This window comes from Balaenoptera borealis (genome assembly GCF_965194805.1).
Source record: "Balaenoptera borealis genome assembly, chromosome: 1".
Taxonomy (NCBI): Eukaryota; Metazoa; Chordata; class Mammalia; order Artiodactyla; family Balaenopteridae; genus Balaenoptera; species Balaenoptera borealis.
Window position 1 is genome coordinate 179557363 of NC_138860.1, and position 19248 is coordinate 179576610.

Genomic DNA, 19248 nt, shown 5'->3' on the forward strand with positions numbered 1-19248 from the left:
CTCATTCAGAATTATGTCATTAAATACTTAGAAATGGAATAAGTTGGGCAAAAACCTACTGTTAGCGTCCCACGAAGAAGAATAAAACCTTCCAGGATGCTGTGGGACATTTTAACACACACTCATTTCAGCAGCGGCTTTACTCTTAGCTAAAGCCTCCTGTCTTCTGGTCTTCCACAGATTCTCAGCTCTACTGCTGGGCCTCCTTCTGGTGGGAGTGGGCGTGGGCAGCCAGGACCCCCATTTCCCTCAGCAAATCCCTACCCCAAGTAAGAGGCACCCAAGGCTGCAGAAGAAATGAAATCCCAGGTCAAGTGGTTGCTGTTTGAACATTACCAGGGCAGAAAAATCACACCCTGGGTGAGAGGTAGGGTGTGGGCCACGCAGCAGCAGTAGGCAGCATTTGGACCAGTCTCTTCAAGTGACGAAAGGGGCTCAACCTGGAAATGCAGACAAAACCGCCACTCAAAGACTCTTTGTTCAAAGGAAAGTCCTACTTGCTTTCTAGAAGGAGACAGCTTTCAGACGATGTTTTATTATTTAGAATGAAGACACCCTCCTTTGTCTTCACCCATAATAAAATGGATGCTTCCCCAAGTGGGGTAATACCAGTTATTACCCCACTCATATTAATAATAGTATCAGTTATTGTTGTACAACAAGCCACCCCAAAATTGAGTTGCTTAAGATGACAAAATCTGAAATTGACCTAATAAGATTCAGTGGAAGCCCTATCAAAACCCCAGCTGGATTTTTTTTTTTTTACAGAAATTGGCAAAATTTTTTAAAAATTCATATGGAAATTCAAGGGATACAGAATAGCCAAAACAAATTTAAACAAGAACAAAGTCCTCCAATTCCTGATTTCAAAGCTTACTACAAAGCTAGAGAATAAAAGCAGTATGGGACTGGCATAAGGGTAGACATATAGATCGATGGAACAGAATTGAGAGTCCAGAGGTAAGTCCATAATAGCTAAAAAATAGAGACAGCCCAAATGTCCATCAACTGATGAATGGATAAATAAAAAGTGGTATATCCATACCATGGACTATTATTTGGCGATAAAAAAGAATGAAGTAATGAAACATCTACAATGTGGATAAACCTTGAAGATGTTATCCCAAGTGAAAGATGACAGTTCCAAAAGGCCTCATATTGTGTGATCTGACTTGCGTGAAATGTCTGGAATAGGCAAATGTATTAGAGACAGAAAGTAGATAAGTGGTTGCCTAGGGCTGAGGGGGTGTTGGGAGGAAATGGAGATTAACTGCTAATGAGTACAGGTTTCTTTGGGGGGTGATGAAAATGCTCTAAAGTTTATTATGATGGTTGTACAATGCTGAATACACTAAGAAAAAAAAAACATTGAATTGTACTCTTTAAATGGGTGTATAGAGACTTCCCTGGTGGCGCAGTGGTTAAGAATCCACCTGCCCATGCAGAGGACACAGGCTTGATCCCTGATCCAGGAAGATCCCACATGCCATGGAGCGGTTAAGCCCGTGTGCCACAACTACTGAGCCTGCACTCTAGAGCCCGTGAGCCACAACTGCTGAGCCTACGTGCCACAACTACTGAAGCCCGCGTGCCTAGAGCCCGTGCTCCGCAACAAGAGAAGCCACTGCAATGAGAAGTCTGCGCACCACAACGAAGAGTAGCCCCTGCTCACTGCAACTAGAGAAACCCCATGCGCAACAACGAAGACCCAATGCGGCCAAAAACAAAAATAAATAAAATAAAATAAATGGGTGTATAATAATGTGGATTATGTCTCAACAAAGCTTTTATATATATATATTTATTTATTTATTTATTTATTTATTTATTTATTTATTTATTTTTGGCTGTGTTGGGTCTTCGTTGTTGCGCACGGGGTTTCTCTAGTTGCGGCGAGTGGGGGCTACTCTTCGTTGTGGTGCGCGGGCTTCTCATTGCGGTGGCTTCTCTTGTTGCGGAGCACGGGCTCTAGGCGCGTGGGATTCAGTAGTTGTGGCTCATGAGCTCTCTTAGAACACAGGCTCAGTAGTTGTGGCGCATGAGCTTAGTTGCTACGTGGCATGTGGGATCTTCCCAGACCAGGGCTCGAACCCGTGTCCCCTGCATTGGCAGGCGGATTCTTAACCACTGCACCACCAGGGAAGTCCTAAAGCTGTTTCTTTTAAAAAAAAAAAACACACAGTCATTTAGCTCAGAAGTCTGCTGTTTGACGGGGCTCAGTGGGGAATACTCATCTGTTCCCCTGTGTCTGAGAAGTACCATTACAGCTGGAGGCTAAAATCACCTGCAGGCTAATTCACATATCTAACAATTAATGCTGATTGTCAGCTGTTGTCATCACTTACATGTGACCCCTCCATGTGGCCTGGGCTTCCCCACAGCATGTGCTGCTGGCTTCCAAGGGCAGGCATCCCTCTTGCCTCATGGAGGAGTGTCTGAGTTATGTTGTAAAAAGAGGATGTGAGAGAAACAGATGGTCATCTTTGGAAGATAAACTCTTTCTCAGGGAGCAGTGGTCCTAAGTGGTCAGGTCAAGAAGATGAGCCACTTGACTGGTCAGGAGACCTTTAGTCCCGAGTGTCTCCATCAGGGATGCGTCATATGCTAGGTCATTTCCCGTCTGTTAGATCCTTTCGGGGAGGGTATCTCACACATATTTGATGGTCACTTGAATTCAGCCATTTCATTACTAAAGAGCTTTTCCATTTTTCCTTTTTTTTTTTTTAATGTTTATTTTTTTTTAATTTATTTATTTTGGTTGCACCGGGTCTTAGTTGCGGCACACGAGATCTTTAGTTGCGGCATGTGGACTTCTTAGTTGTGGCATACAGACTTCTTAGTTGCAGCATGAATGCGAGATCTAGTTCCCCAACCAGGGATCGAACCCAGGCTCCCTGCATTGGGAGCACGGAGTCTTACCCACTGGACCACCAGGGAAGTCCCTACTAAAGAGCTTTTTCAAAAGACAAAGGAACAGAGTTGGATCTGGAAAGTGACAAACATACTTAACCAACCGCAAAAACTAGAGACTTGTGTACCGTATAGAAGACCGGAAAAATGAGTTGGTATAGATTTTGTGTACTCGAATCAATGTGACAGAAAGGGGACTCCTGAAGCTAAAGGCTCGAGGGAGGGCATCTGGCTGACCTATGTGCTTCCTCTCCATTCTGGCCTGCTTGTTACTAGTGGTTGTGATGGTTAATTCACCAGTGTCTCAAATTTGCATTCTGAATACATTTTAGAAGCAGTAAGGAAGGTCGGAATGTCAAGATCCTTAATTGCTTATGAGAAAATACATTTCTACTCCATAGGTTTTTATTTTTTAATTTTTTTTAACACTGCTTCTGCCTCAGCACTCTTCTAGGTATAATAAAACAACCCTGACTTTCCAAACTTTCACACAAGAAGCTTTTTGAAAATCTTTATTGCTTCCCAAGAATCTTTCCAATTCCGTATTGGAGAGACTTGTACTTGATAACAAATGCTCTTACTAGGGACATTAATAGTAATAGTAAATACCAGTTGTTAAAGAATTTTCTTGTGGTTGTTATCAAAGTGGAAAATGGCATTGTAGAAGTAGAGAATGATCAATGAATATACAAGTAAATCAATATTCTGTAGTCTCATGATAATATAAGGAAAACTTAATTCCACTGTGGTCTGTATCAGAGGTCATCAATCTTTTCTGTAAAGGGCCAGGTAGTAAATATTTTATATTTTGTGGGTGTCAGTCCATTTGGGCTGCTAAAACAAAATACGACAGATTGAGTAGCTTATAAACAATAGAAATTTCTCAGTTTTGGAGGCTAGAAGTCCAAGACGAAGGCATCAGCAGATTTGGTGTCTGGTGAGAACCTGCTTTCTGGTTCATAGGCAGCCATCTTCTTGCTGTGTTCTCATTTGGCAGAAGGGGTAAGGGAGCTCTGTGGGGTTTCTCTTATAAGGGCACTGATCCCACTCATGAGGGCTCCACCCTCATAACCTAAGAATCTCCCAAAGGCTCCACCTCCTGATACCATCACTTTGGTGATTAGATCAACATGTGAATTTGTATAGTGACTATTATAAGTGCCACCCAACCAATTAGTGGATTAGCCCTAAACTAACCCACAAACATTCAGTCCATATCAGCAGGCCATATGGTCTCTATTGCAGTGATTCAACTCTGCCTTTGTAGTGAGGAAGCAGCCACAGATGATAAGTAAATAGATATGGCTTTGTTCCAAATTTCCAATAAAACTTTATTTGTGAAAACTGGCAGTGAGTCAGATTTGGCCCATGGGCGATAGTTTGCAGACTCCTGGTCTATACTGTCTGAATTGAATTACATAGTGATAGAGAGATTCTAACTGTGAAATTGTAAGCCAATTGCTCTCAAAATATGGTCTCAGGGCCGGCAGCATGAGCATCATTGGGGAACTTGTTAGAAATGTAAATTACTGTGCCTCACGCTTGACCTACTAAATCAGAAACTCTAGTGGGTGGGGCCCTGCAATTTGTTTTAAGCAGCGCTTCAGGTAATTCTGATGCACACTTGTTTGAGAACCACTGTTGGTTTTTAATTTAATAAGACTATTTTGAACAAACACTGTGATGCACGAAGATTTGTAAGTATATGGCCATTACAAAAACATGTTTATCTTCATTGTTGAACTTTATAACTGAATTTAAAATATCATTCACAGTAGTGTCACCTTCAACAAAACGAACTTCCGAAAGCTTTACTTTGATTCCATGAATTGGGTGGAAAATTTTTAATTATTATTGGAATTGACTGATTTTCTATTTGAAGTATCTGACACTGATACAAAACTGGCATTATTTTCTATTTGTGAAGTATTTCTATTCTTGATACCACACATCAGCAGCTGCTGCTTTACTCCTCTGACATGCATAAGAAATCGTAGAATGAAAAATGAGCGAATTTAATTGAGAAGAATAATTATATACTCTAGATCAAAATTTATACGTGAGGACTTCCCTGGTGGCACAGTGGTTAAGAATCTGCTTGCCAATGCAGGGGACACGGGTTCGAGCCCTGGTCTAGGAAGATCCCACATGCCGCAGAGCAACTAAGCCAGTGCACCACAACTACTGAGCCCGCCCGCCACAACTACTGAAGCCCACGTGCCTAGAGCCCATGCTCCGCAACAAAGAGAAGCCACGGCAATGAGAAGCCCGTGCATCACAACGAAGAGTAGCCCCTGCTCGCAGCAACTAGAGAAAGCCCATGGGCAGCGACGAAGACCCAACGCAGCCAAAAATAAATAAATAAATCTATTAAAAAAAAAAAAGGAAGCTCTACTTGCTGTATAAAATAAATAAATAAAAGGAAGCTCTAATTCTCTAATTCAACATTCTCATCCTTAATAAGTTCTTTCTGAATCAAAACCATGTAAGTTGGGTCATGTCCAAAAAATAATTATTGTGATGTATTAGAAGATCCAGTCAAGGACAAAGCCTGGTCCTTAGGTATATTCATGAATAAGCAGTTGTCCACCCTATAGAGACAGAGACTATCTCAACTTCTGCTTTACCCAGATGAATGGCGCTATGGATCCTTAGGTACAAGACTTGTCCAGGGGTAAGAAAGCATGCTTCAGAACAGTGGAGTAATGTAGCCACCAACCATGATGGTAAACTAATTGGTTTTTTAAGTTATTTTAATTTTACCTATTCTCATGGGGAATGTATCTCATTGTGGTTTTAATTTGTATTTAGGAATAATATAAATCTTTAACAACCAGGTTTATTGAGGTATAACTTACATACAATAAAATTCACCAATTTAAGTGTGTAGTTGGTCACTTATGCTACTTTATAGTCAGTTACATCCCTCAAACTCTGCTCCTAGAAACCACTACTCTGCTTTCTGTCAGTATTAATTTGCCTTTTCTAGAATTTTATAAAAGTGGAACCATGTAATATGTAGTCTTTTGTGTCTGGATTCTTTCACTTAGCATGATTTTTTTTCCCTGCCACGTGGCATGTAGGATCTTAGTTCCCTGACCAGGGATCAAACCTGTGCCCCCTGCAGTGGAAGTGTGGAGTCCTAACCACTGGACCAGCAGCGAAGTCCCATAGCATGATATTTCTGAGATTCATCCATGTTGTTGTGTATACCAGTAGTTCATTCCTTTTTATTGCTGATTATATCATATTCCATTGTGTGGGTATACCACAAGTTAATTGGTTGTTTCCAGTTTGGGGCTCTTGTGAATGAACTGACATAAACATTTGTGTGCAAGTATTTGAACATATGTTTTTATTTTTCTTTGGTACACATCTAGAAGTGGGAGTGCTAAATCATATGTAAAGTGTATTTGTAACTTTATTTTTTAACATGCCAAAATGACCTCTGCTTACAGGAAGATAAAATGGACATACTTTTCCTTATTCCTCCTACTAAGTACAAATAAAAACCCTGGACACCATGCATAACACAAACATGAGAAGACTCTGAAAGGCAGAAAGAAGAACCCAGACTAGCTAGGGACCTCAGTACCCAAGGAATGACAGAGGTGAGTTTCCTGAGTTTTCTTTTTCCTTATATATCCCAAACTCAAAGCTGACAAAGCCAACAACCTGGAAATGCATATTGACACAGACAGAAAAAGCCCCAACAAAAGCCTGCTTTCTCTAGCCAAAGAACTAGGAAAGGGGCATCCTGGCAAGACAGAAAAGTGTATTCCAGCCAAACATCGTAGAATAAAAACTGTGGCCTCCCTTACTACCACCCATGCCAGCAAATACTGAGAAAAGAAGGAAGTGGTGCAACAATTTTTCAAGTGCTGAAAGAAAAGAATCATCAACCCAGAATCCTATACCCAGCAAATACGTCCTTCTGGAATGAAGGGGGAATCAAGACATTCTCAGATGAAGAAAAACTACAACTTTGTTGTCAGCAGATCCACCCTAAGTGAATAGCTAAAGGAAGTTCTCTAAACAAACAAACAAATAGAAAATGATGAAAGAAGGAATCTTGGAGCATCAGGAAGGAAGAAAAAACATGTTAGCAAAATATGGGTAAATACCATAGGTTTTCCTTCTCTTAAGTTTTCTAAATTACATTTGATGGTTGAAGCAAAAATTATAATACTAATGTGGTTCTAAATGCATGTAGAAGAAATATTCAAGACTATTATAAACAGAGGAGAGTGAAGGAATGGAAAGGGAGTTAACGTTTCTACACTTAAACTTGTAAAATGATGCCACCAGTTGATTGTTGCTCTAGAGCAATCTTAAAAAGCGATACAGGTACTTCCCTGGTGACACAGTGGTTAAGAATCCGCCTGCCAATGCAGGGAACATGGGTTTGCTCCCTGGTCCGGGAAGATCCCACATGCCATGAAGCAACTAAGCCCGTGCACCACAACTACTGGGCCCGAGTTCCACAACTACTGAGCCCGCGCGCCTAGAGCCCGTGAGCCACAACTACTGAAGCCCACGCGCCTAGAGCCCATGCTCCACAACAAGAGAAGCCACCACAATGAGGAGCGCGTGCATCACAACGAAGAGTAGCCCCTGCTCGCCGCAACTAGAGAAAGCCCGGGCGCAGCAACCAAGACCCAACACAGCTAAAAATAAATAAATAAAATAAATTTATTTTAAAAAAGCTATACAAAGAGAAATACTCAAAAACACTGTAATTAAATCAAAATATAATTCTTTAAAAAATGTTCAGTTAACCTACAGGAAAGCATAAAAAAAAAAAAGAAACAAACAAAAAACTGAGACTGAGGAATTCCCTGGTGGTCCAGTGGTTAAGACTCCATGCTTCCACTGCAGGGTGCCTGGATTCAATCCTGGTCGGGGAACTAAAGCCATGTGGTGTGGGGGGAAAAAAAATAAAGAGAATAAAACAAAACCAAAAATAAAATGGCAGACTTAAGCCCTAACTTGTAAATAATTACATTAATGGTAAATGGTCTAAATATATCATTTCAAAGACAGAGCTTAGTAGAGTGGATTTTAAAAAATGACCTTACTACATGCTTTCTACAGAAACTCACTTAAAATATAATGATATAGGCAGGTTGAAAGTAAAGGGATGGTGAAAGTTATATCATGCAAACATCAATCAAGAGCAAGCCAACATGGCTATATAGGTATCTAAGAAAGTAGACTTCAGAACAAAGAAAACTATTAGAGACAGAGAGGGATGTTATATAAGGATGAAAAGAGTCAACCCATCAAGGAATAGCAATCCTAAATGTTTAAACACCAAAGAGAGCTACCAAAATATTTGAAGAAAAAATTGATAGACATGAAAGTAGAAAGAGATAAATCCACAATTATAATTGGAGGGGACTTCCCTGGTGGTCCAGCGGGTAAGACTCTGCGCTCCCATTGCATGGGGCCCGGGTTCGATGCCTGGTCAGAGAACTAGATCCCTCATGCTGCAACTAAAAGAAAGATCCCATGTGCCACAACTAAAGATCCCATGTGCTGCAACTAAAAGAAAGATCCCATGTGCCACAACTAAAGATCCCATGTGTCACAACTAAGACCTGGTGCAGCCAAAATAAATAAATTAAAAAAAAATGTAATTGGAGAATTCAACACCCATCTCTTAACAATAGGTAGAACAACTACCAGAAAATCAGCAAGGATATAGAAGAACTCAAGAGTCATCAACCAGCAGATCTAATCAACATTTATAGGACACTCCATCTAACAAAAGTAGTATCTTGCAAAATGTTGCTACTGAGGGAAACTGGAAAAGAGAACAAGGTATCTCTTTGTATTATTTGTTACAATGGCATATGAATCTAAAATTTTCTCAAAAATTAAAAAGTTTAATTAAAAAAAGGAATACCTGTACTTTACTTCTCATTTAAAAGTACAGTTGACCCTGAACAACGTGGAGCTTTGGGGTGCTGACCCTCCTCGCAGTCGAAAATCTGCATATAACTTATAATCAGCCCTCTGCATATGAGGTTCCTCTGTATCCATGGTTCTCTCTTCTGCACCAGAGATTCTACATCCTCAGATTCAACAAACCTTGGATTGTGCAGTATTGTAGTATTTACTATTGAAAAAAATCTACGTATAAGTGGACCTGCGCAGTTCAAACCTATGTTGTTCAAGGGCCAACTATAGTCAGAAGGTTATACATGTTAACCTTATACTCCTAAGATCTGTATTTAGGATGTACACAACATAGTCTGAGACTTAAAAATTCTATCTTGATTGATTCAGGCAAAGGTCATCAATAGATGAAACCATAAGATGAAAGATCGATGGGAACTTTACAGTGGGGGGAACAGGTTGATATCACATGAACCCACTGCTTGCTTTCAGCATTATTAGGAGTGGGTCAACCGTGCTGTTTGTGTCTCCCTGATGTGATGCATCAGGAAGTACACAGTACCATTGATGCAGCATTCTTACCAAAAAAAAAAAAAAAAAGGTGAGCTAGAATATAATCTAGCTGTTAGCACTACCTTGCATTTGACAAAAAATATGAGGAACAAGTTAAATGAAACTATGACTATGCAAAAATAATGTGGGACATGCTATAGCCCAACCAATAGGTCTCTTCCATAAGCAAATGCATAAAAAGGGGTGAGACTGCTGAAGTTTAAAATAGATTTCTGAAATATAGCAACCAAATGTAATGTGTAAACCACGTTTGATCCTAATTCAAGCCAACTGAAACTTTTTTTAAAACAGGCATATTTGAATATGGATGTGGTATTAAGTGACACAAAAGAATTGTTCATTTGTTTTAGTGTGACAATGGCATTGTAGTTATGTAAGAAATTGCCTGTTATAACGCACGCACACAAATATGTTGGCATAACTAGTATCTTCAGCACAACATTGAATAAAAGGGGTAAGAGCAGATATCATTGACTGGTTACCAATCTTAGGGGGAAAAGTTTTTTCACTATTAAATATAACATCAGCTATATGTTTTTTGTATATGCCCTTTATCAATTTGAGAAAATTCCCTTTTCTTCTTAGTTTTTTCTTATTTTCCCCCCTCCTTCTTCATGAATAGGTATTGAATTTTGTTAAATGCTTTTTTTGCATCAATTGCGATGATCATATGGGTTTTATTTTTTGGTCAGTATAGTAAACTATATTGATTGATTTTTAAATATAAAGCCCACTGTATTCCTGGGATGAAATTCACTGAGAAGTGATGTATTATCCTTTCTATATATCACTGTATTCGCTTGGTCAAACGTTTTTATATGTAGGTTCATGAAGATTAACGGGGTGTAGTTTTTGCTGAGTCATACAGTAATTGTATATTTAACTTTATAAAAACTCAGTTATCTGTTTAAAAGGTTAAACATGAGAAAAAGTCTTTTATATTCATCCTCGCGTTTACCATTTCCAGCACTCTTCACTTTTTGTGTGTGTAAATCCAACTTTTCTTCCGTCTAAAGAATTTTTTTTAATATCTGCTATAGTGAAAGCTGGCTACTATGAATTCTCCCCAACCTTTGTCTGAACAAAGTCTTTGCTTTCCTTTTTGAAAGGTGTTTTCGCTTGGGTATAGGATTCGAGGCTGACAGTTCTTTTCTTTCAATACTTTAATACTGACGCGGGCTGGGGCCTTTGGCAAGTCCCGACGAGAGAACCACAGAGCCGACCTCTGGGGCCTGCAAGGTGGCGGGACACCCCCTGAGGGCACCACCCCTGGGCCAAGACCTCATTTTAGGGACCCCAGGGCAGCTCACGAGCCAAGCCGAGGGAGGCGGGGAGCCGGGGAGCCGCGGGCGTGGGGGGTGGGGGCGCCGCGCAGACTTTCGCCGTACTTCCCTTGCCCCGCCCTCCGCGCGCTCCGCCCCCAACGCCGGTGGGCGGGGCCCGACCACCTCCTTAAAGCGGTGGCCCACTGCGCGCGCGCGCGTGCTGGGCCTCGTGCTATGCTCGGCTGCGCTTCACTGGGTTATCGCAGGTCCCCCGCCGCCGCAGTGTCCCGGTTGCTCTCGCCCCCGCCGGCAGCCTCTGTCCTCCCGGGCCGGCCAGGTACCGTGCTGGGTGCCATGGAGATGGGGCTGCCGTGCGCCTCTTCCGGGAGTGCGGCCACACCGAGATAGACACGGCCCTAGCGTACGTCCGAGAGCATCCTGGCCGGCCTGGGGCTGGGGCTGGGCGGTGGCGACTGCAGATGTAACTCCTGGCACCCGGACCCCGTCCCCCTTACCTTCTCCGAGCCATGCACCGGCCGAGGTCAGGACCGACAGCTTCACCCTCTGCCGGGGCGCCGACCTCCACTGGCCACCCCGCAGCTCTGTGAACACCCCGCTCCTCAGGCTCCGTGCACATCTAGCCCCGGACAGCCGGACAGTGCTTTGTCTTGACTCTTTTCCTCTCCTTTTCCCTCCCCTCAGCAACGTCCCAACCCTGGTCTAGCCTGGAACGACTTGGCTAGCCCCTCTCGGGGGGACTGAAAACGGAGTCTGGCGCTGTGCAGCCCCTGCCCCCTTCCCCTTCCCCGCAGGTGCCCGGTGCGGTCCTGATCTGCAGGAATCCTGCCCTTATCTCCCTGGCACTTCCTGGCATAGTCCCAGATCAGGCTTTGGAACCGGCGGGGATCTGCTTCCTCGTTGCTCTGGGCGGTAGACTGCTCCGTGGAGCTCCGGGTGCGCCGTTCAGTTGGCAGTGCCTCCCGCTTCACCAGGGTGGCCGCGCCTGGGAGCCGCAGGAGCTATAGGCAGTAGCTGGGATGGGAGAGTGGTGGTGGTATGGTGTCTAACTGCCCTCTCTGTGCCAGCCTCCGTCCGAGGCCATAGAAGGGAAATTGACACTAACCCACTCCAGGGAGCTCAGAGTCTAGAGACGGCTGGGGAGCCCAGAAGAGGGACCACTTCCTGGGAGGGGACACTGAAGAACACTCGGAAAACGGAACGTCAGACCTTGAAGAACTGCTAGTTTTCCAGGGGGAGTAAGAGGAGAAAGGGCATTCCCGGCTGCGCGGGTGGGCACAGTGAGTGTGCAAAGTGTGTGCAAAGACAATGAGATTTGGCAGTGCTGAGGGTGTTGGAACAGGCAGACGTAGCTAAGTGGAGGGTTTGTGTATGGGGGCAGAGGGACATCTGTCATCAGTCTGATGCCATCTGAAGTGTTTATAACGTGCCTCACAGGGACATAGTGAGGGCTCAGCAATATTAGCTGTTACTGTTATTAGTAGTAGTAGTATCATTAGCACCATGTACCATCTTTTACTTTGAGGCTCCTCAGAGTGAAATGATTCACAGCACAGATCTGAAACAAAACGAGAATATGCATGCATCTCATATGCTATCTAGATCACCTGATGCCTCTCTGTGACAACTCTGGTCTTCTTTCTTTCTTTCTTTTTTTTAATTTTAATTTTTATTGAAGTCTAGTTGCTCTACAATGTTGTGTTAGTTTCAGGTGTACAGCAAAGTGATTTAGTCATACATATACATATATATGTATAACTAAATATGTATATACATATTCTTTTTCAGATTCCTTTCCATTATAGGTTATTACAAGATATTGAGTGTAGTTCCCTGTGCTATACAGTAGGTCCTTGCTGGTTATCTGTTTTATATATATTAGTGTGTATATGTTAATCTGAAACTCCTAATTTATTCCAACCCCTTCCCCCTTTGGTAACCATAAGTTCGTTTTCTGTCTGTGAGTCTATTTCTGTTTTGTAAATAAGTTCATTTGTATCATTTTTTTTAGATTCCACATATAAGCGGTATCATATTTGTCTTTGTCTGACTTACTTTGCTTAGTATGATAGTCTCTGGGTCCATTCATGTTGCTGTAAATGGCATTATTTCATTCTTTTTTATGGCTGAGTAATATTCCATTGCATATATGTACCACACCTTCTTTATCCATTCATCTGTTGATGGACATTTAGGTTGGTCTTATTTCTGATTGCTTTTTCTTCTCCAACTCCTCCTTCTCTTCCCTCCTTCAGGCTGGAACTAGCTGGGCCAAAGTTCTTAAATCTCAGATCTGAAGTTAGCATCAAGAAGGGGTGAGGGCTGAGGGGGTGAGATGGTAGAAGGGAAAATTCCAATGAGTAGCCCTCCAACCCTCCAGCCTGCTCTCTCCCGTCTCAAGGGGTCTGGCCTGCTGAGGCGACTCTCCAAGTGTGAGCCGTGCAGAGAACCTTCCCCTCACCTATCACTCCAGCCACCTGGGATTCTTTTTTTTTTTAATATAAATTTATTTATTTTATTTATTTATTTTTGGCTGCATTGGGTCTTTGTTGCTGTGTGCAGGCTTTCTCTAGTTGCGGCGAGCGGGGGCTGCTCTTCGTTGCAGTGCGTGGGCTTCTCATTGCAGTGGCTTCTCTTGTTGCGGAGCTTGGGCTCTAGGCGCGTGGACTTCAGTAGTTGTGCCATGTGGGCTCAGTAGTTGTGGCTCGCGGGCTCTAGACCACAGGCTCAGTAGTTGTGGCACACGGGCTTAGTTGCTCCGCGGCATGTGGGATCTTCCCGGACTAGGGCTCGAGCCCATGTCCCCTGCATTGGCAGGTGGATTCTTAACCACTGTGCCACCAGGGAAGCTCCCACCTGGGATTCTTAATGGGGGCGGGGAGAAAAGTATTTGATCAACTTACTCCTGACTCACACAGGTGGCACAACACCAGCCTTTTCTCAATGGGTTATTTCTCTGATGGAAATATCTTGCCTTTCCTTCCCTGGGGCCCCAGTTGAGGCCTCTTGCTCTCTTTCCTGAATTCCTGCCGCAGTCTCCTTGCCATTTGCCCTGTTTCCAGACCTGTCCCTGAGGTTTTTGTCTGTGCTTCATTCAGAGTCATCTTTCAAAACTGCAAAGCTGACAACTTAGCTCGCTGGCTGAAAAGTGTTCAGAGTCTCCCCGTGGCCCCCTGAAGTCAGATTCTAAGGGGTGCACTCAGGGCCCTTTGTATCCATCTGGTCTGTGGCCCCTTCTCTTGCCCTGTGTCCCCCGTGGACCTGGTGTTCTAGATCCATGGGATCGCAGGCATGGCTCCTCACACGCCACGTTCTTGCCTCTGGGTGGCCCCAGACTGCCCTTGGAGATTCAGATTCTAAGAAAGCCTTTCCTGAACTCCCAGGGCTCCTCTCCCACCTTGTGCTTACCCCGGCCTCACTTACTCTGTAGTGGCCCCTTAGACTGTACGCCCTTGAGGGTAGGGATCCAGTGCTGGCCTTCCTCATCCAGCCCTTAGCACCGGGCGTGGCACACCCAGCTGCCTGGTAAATAGTCATCGTAATAACATTAGCAGCTCATAATGAGCAAATCTATCAAAGTTCTGATCAATCCTTGGAGCCTCCCGACAAGATATCACTCTCAATTTACAGTTGAGGGGATTGAGGCTCAGAGAGGTTAAATAACTTGGTTAGGGTCACAGAGCTCGAATTGGCAGAGCTGGGGTGTGAACCCAGGTCTGTCTCTTAACCATTACACTAGATCCTCTCCAGCGTTTGGTAAACTGACTTGGACTTCCATTTCTCTCCTCCCAAAGTGAAAATCACCACCAAGGCCAATCCAGTGGGTGAAAAGTCTCTGAAGCCTGACAGCCTCTGGTCCCAGCTGGAGACGTCACTGAAGCAGCTGCAGTGCCCCCGAGTGGACCTCTTTTACCTACACCTGCCGGACCACGGCACCCCCATGGAAGAGACGCTGCGTGCCTGCCACCAGCTGCACCAGGAGGTGAGGGCGGCCCCCCAGCTCCTCTCCTTGGCCTGTCGTTGCCCAGGAGAGTGGAGGCTCCAGGGCTGTCCCAGAGCAGAGTTGGGGACAGACCCCACTCCCAGGGTCCCCAGCCAGTCTCTCCTTCCTGGTGTTCTGGGCTGCAGTGGGTTCTGACCTTGGCCTCTCCCCCGCAGGGCAAGTTTGTGGAGCTTGGCCTCTCCAACTATGCCGCCTGGGAAGTGGCCGAGATCTGTACCCTGTGCAAGAGCAACAACTGGATCCTGCCCACCGTGTACCAGGTGAGGCCAGGGCTGCAGAGGCCTCTGTCTCCTGGGTGCCTGCTGGTCCCGGGTCCTCTTGGCTCCCCCCTCCCCGTGCCCTCTCCACAGCAGCCATTCCCCTGCTCTACAGGCTGATGGCTCCCAGGTACCCTCAGCCTGGCAAACAGGCGCCTGCTCTCTCCAGCCCTGGCTCCCCTTCCTGCCTGCTTCTCGCTCTGCAGTCAGCCTGGAACACTCCTCCCTGCTCTCCCTGGAAGGAGTGCCCAGGTCTCACTTAGATGCCTCTTCCTCTGGAAGCCTTTCCTGACAGCCCAGAGGAGCCTGAGATCTCAGGTCCTCCTTTTCTCCTCCTCATTCATTCAGCAAATGTTTGTGCACCTACTTGCTGCCAGGCACTGGTCACAGAACTTACTAGTGTATTATGATTGTCTCTTTTGTTGAGTATGTTTGTTAACACTCTACCTCACTATTAAATCTCTGAGCGCAGCAGCTTTGTCCTTTGTCTTGTGGATGGAAATCCAATATCCAGGCCACAGGTGTTGCTCAGAAATGTTGGCTGAAGGAATGAATTTTCCTTGGGCATGAGCCCTCTCCACCAGCGCCACTAAGTATCTGCCTAATTGTTAAGGTCTGAACTGAGGTTCTCCACAGGAAAATTTGGGGTCCCATGCGCCCTCTCCAGCTGGCCCTTCTGCCTGCAGGGCATGTACAACGCCACCACCCAGCAAGTGGAGACGGAGCTCTTCCCCTGCCTCAGGACTGAGGTTCTATGCCTAAAACCCTTTGGCTGGTATGGGGTATGGGCTGCTGTGGGGACGGGCTCGCCCCGGGGTGGAAGGGTCTTCCTGGCCATGTTTCTGCCTGTTCCTGACCCTGGGGATGCCTGGTCCCAGACCTGGGAAGCAGGGAGGGGTTTGACAGGAGGCTGGGCTGGGTCCTCCATCCCTCCTGGGTCCCCCACCATCACCCCCACTTCCGGTCCAGAGCAGCCTCTGGGAGCAGTGCCAGGGGATCTGATTACAGCCTTCCTGCAGGGGGCCTGCTGACTGGCAAGTACAAGTATGGGAACAAGGATGGGAAACAACCTGTGGGCCACTTCTTTGGGACCAATTGGGCAGAGATCTACAGGAATCGGTGAGCTGGGGATGGGCTGCATCAGGGTGGGAGGTGGCATGGGTCCCCTTAGTCTGCAATGGGGAGTCCCTGGGGCTGCTTCCTTGGGGGCCAGGACCTCCCCCTGTGCTCAGACCTTTGCCCCTGGATTCCCACAAGCTTTACTGAGAAATTTACCCCTAAAATTTTGCCAGTGTCTCTGGGGAGTGATTGGGGGCCTGGATTGGGAATGCGTAGAGCTCTGGACCTTCCACCAGGTCTGTAAGACTATGTCTTTTCCCTGGGAAGAGCCTACCCGCTGCCCACAGCAGGAGAAGAAACCTTGGACTGGAACTTGGGATTCCTGGGGCTTGATGCTGGCCTGTCACCTAGGGCAACTGAGTCTAAGTTTTGTAAACTCTTGGCAATAACACTGTCATCAATGTCTAAAGTTATAGTTGAACATCTGTTGGGACTAGCCTTCTTCCCCTCCTTTTTTTCACTTTTGCAAGTTTGAAAAAGTTATTAAAGTAATACATGCCCACAGCTAGAAGCAAGCCCTTTCCAAGTCACACTCCTCCAAGGTGATGCTTTTTAACTCCTACAGCTTTCCTTCCCTCTGGCATTTACTGTGAGGTCTCTGATGCATACACTTTACTGCTATTCCTTAATTTATCAAATTTAGACATTATCTGCGGACTGCTGGAAAGTTCCTAATCTTTCAAGACTTATAGAAGCTGAGTTCCCAAGGCTCCACTGCTAGTTTTGTTGAAATGGCCCAGGACTTTTTAAAATTAATTAATTAATTAATTAATTTTTGGCTGCATTGGGTCTTCGTTGCTGCACGTGGGCTCTCTCTAGTTGCGGCGAGCGGGGGCTACTCTTTGTTGTGGTGCACAGGCTTCTCATTGCGGTGGCTTCTCTTGCTGTGGAGCACTGCCTCTAGGTGCGCAGGCTCAGTAGTTGTGGCACACGGGCTCTAGAGTGCAGGCTCAGTAGTTGTGGCTCACGGGCCCAGTTGCTCCGCAGCATGTGGGATCTTCCTGGACCAGGGATCGAACCTGTGTCCCCTGCATTGGCAGGCAGATTCTTAACCACTGCACCACCAAGGAAGTCCCCTGCCAGGGTTTCTGATTGTCTGGCCAGGTTTAGGAGCCATTGCCCTAAGCAGTGTCTCAAGGAGCTTGTCACACCACCAGCACCTAGGCCTCACCCCTGGAGGATCTTGATTGATGGTTTTCACCTTCTCTGCTCTACTTAGTTGACACAGTACTGCAGGTCCATTATCTCCTTTACATTTTGCACTCGTGTGAGGCTGGCTCGGGGTGTTTCCTCACTGAGCAGATAAGCGAAGGCAGGTGACTGAGCCAAGGCCAGAGCTAGGACTGGAGCCAGGACTTGTCCTGTCTGTGACCCGGGGCACAAAGGTGTGGTGCTGTAGACACTCCTGGGTCCTGATTAGGGGAGTTGTATCGTTTGCATCCGGTGAGGACGTTCAATGCAAGGATCCTTGCCCACTGCATCCCCGCTGCTCCTACCACTGGGCTGAAATCACCCCGGTGAGGGGCCCAGATATCCACATGCATTCTGCTGCTCAGGGAAACAAAACCTCCATTTGAGATGTTGGTCCCTCAGTGCCTCAGGGACCAGTGTCCTGCAGGAATCCCAGCGTCCTAACCCGTGCCACCCTCTCCACCCACCCAGCTTCTGGAAGCACTACCTCGAGGCTGTTGCCTTGGTGGGGAAGGCCCTGCAGGCTGCGTATGGCACCAGTGCTCCCAGCATGACCTCGGCTGCCCTCCGGTGGAGGTACCACCACTCCCAGCTCCAGGTAGGAAGGAGGAAGTGGAAGAGAGGGCTGTGTGATTATTTCGTGATTTCTGGATTACTCCTTTTCCTTTTCTGAAATGTCTCCATGGCCCAGGTCTTTTGGGTGGTATTCCTGTTCTTAGAGAAGTTTATTAAGTGTCACATTACAAACACTACTGGCCCTAGTAAGTATAATTATCCCAACTTTACATATGAGTAAACTGGCTCAGAGGCCACTTCACCTAACTGTGGCTACATGAGATAGGGCAGAAGCTATGTGTGACGCTGAAACCTACATTTTTTCAGCATTAGCATTTATCTGTCTCTGGCTGCCTGCTCTGCAGAGGCCAACTCTGTGTCCATGGCAGGGCTGCCCTCTCCCTGCCATCACGCTTTCCCAACAACTTCCTCCAACTTGGGCATCACATACCAATGGTGCCTCTTTCTTGAGCCCCTGTTAAGTGCTAGGCCTGAAGCAAAGTACTTTATGAAATTTTAGGGAATTCCCTGGCGGTCCAGTGGTTAGGACTCTGCGCTTCCACTGCAGGGGGCATGGATTCGATCCCTGGTTGGGGAACCAAGATCCTGCATGCTGCAAGGCACGGCCAAAAAATAAATAAATAAAAATCCCACAACCACCCTGCAAAGTAAAGGAAGCCTGAAGCTTAGGGAGGTCACATGACTAACCCAAGCCCGCCCAGCTGCTGAGCGGCAGAGGGGAGCTCAGGTCTGCCTGCGTGTGTCTAGGGAAGCAGGGCTTTAGAGCTGTTCGAAGGCAATTTAAGTTCTGTGCAGAATAATATAGGGTATAGGCTTTGGATTGCAGGTCTTGGCAGGGGCAGGGTGGGAGGGTGTGTGTGTGTGACTGGGGTCACTGTGGTGCACTAGTGTGTTGACGTCTGGCCGTCTCCCCTTGCAGGGCGTTCAGGGGGACGCGGTCATCCGGGGCATGTCCAGCTTGGAGCAGCTAGAACAGACCTTGGTGGCTGCTGAGGGAGAGCCCCTAGAGCCGGCCGTCATGCAGGCCTTTGATCAGGCCTGGCACCTGTCTGCCCACGAATGTCCCAGCTACTTCCGCTAGGCCTAGTCCTGACTTGGGGTGGCAAAGGACACACTTCATCCGTCACCTCTTTTATCCTCTCACCCAGTCAGTTTTGACTTTAAGCTGCTTTATGCAGCTAGTTCTTTCCCCACAGTCCCAGGTCACAGACTGTTTGTCTCCTATGTTCTTGTTAATACTCCCAGCTGCCTTCATCATGTAAAAAGGCCCGGGCTGCATCTACTCAGGCGTTTCCTGTCTGAATAAAGAGGCACTAACCTGGCTGGAGCCCAGGCCCACAGTGAACCTGGTGAATCTGTTTCCTCTGCAGCCTGCAGGCTGTTTCTCGTCCTCCCACAGGCTTGGTGAGAAGGGGGCAGGAGTAGGGATTAGTCT

General features: G+C 46.1%; 1 pseudogene across 1 annotated transcript; it reads left to right on the plus strand.

Annotated features, from left to right (window-relative positions):
- The first annotated feature begins 10822 nt into the window (after positions 1–10822).
- LOC309633785 (aflatoxin B1 aldehyde reductase member 2-like) lies at positions 10823–19158 on the plus strand (annotated as a pseudogene). The gene is made up of 7 exons (XR_014249860.1): positions 10823–11130; positions 14462–14649; positions 14826–14930; positions 15614–15702; positions 15947–16046; positions 17709–17835; positions 18733–19158. The product of XR_014249860.1 is annotated as an aflatoxin B1 aldehyde reductase member 2-like (transcript).
- The last annotated feature ends 90 nt before the right edge of the window (positions 19159–19248 follow it).